This window comes from Octopus bimaculoides, chromosome 25, assembly GCF_001194135.2.
Source record: "Octopus bimaculoides isolate UCB-OBI-ISO-001 chromosome 25, ASM119413v2, whole genome shotgun sequence".
In the NCBI taxonomy this organism is placed as follows: Eukaryota; Metazoa; Mollusca; class Cephalopoda; order Octopoda; family Octopodidae; genus Octopus; species Octopus bimaculoides.
Window position 1 is genome coordinate 32,810,574 of NC_069005.1, and position 660 is coordinate 32,811,233.

Genomic DNA, 660 nt, shown 5'->3' on the forward strand with positions numbered 1-660 from the left:
GGTTCCTTTTGCCGAACCACAAAGTTACGGGGACGTAACATCGGTTGAACACTATTCAATTTTTTTTCTCCGTGTTTTTCTCCTTGTCTCAGTATTCTTTCTGTTGAAGAGCGTAGCTCGAAACGTCAAAGACTTTCCGTATTCCCGAGCGTCAAACTAATACATCCTTTTGTTATTTACACCACCTGTCCTCGTCTGTTGTTGTTTTTTCGTATATTCTCCCATATATATATATCTATATATATACGACTAGCTTCATTTTGTTTCCGTTTACCAAATCCACTCCTGAGGCTATAGTAGAAGACACTTGCCCAAGGTGCCACGCGGAACCATGTGGTTGGCAAACAAACTTCTGACCACACAGCCACTCCGCTGTTATTGTTGTTTTTATTTTTTTATTTTTTTAATATTTTTAGTCTTTTTTTTTTTCCTCACAAACTGAAGCAACGGAAATTAGTTGACCGAAAAACTTGCTTAACGCAAAGCGAATTTACAAATAACTGTTGTGTAAATAACTCTTACTAATCAATCATTTCAGAGAGCTCTACTTTCAAAAGCGACGAAGAATATTGTGAGTAAAGCTTAAAATAGATACAACGTTTGCATCTTTATGCATTATACATACATACAGATGTATATACATATATATGCGTGTGTGTA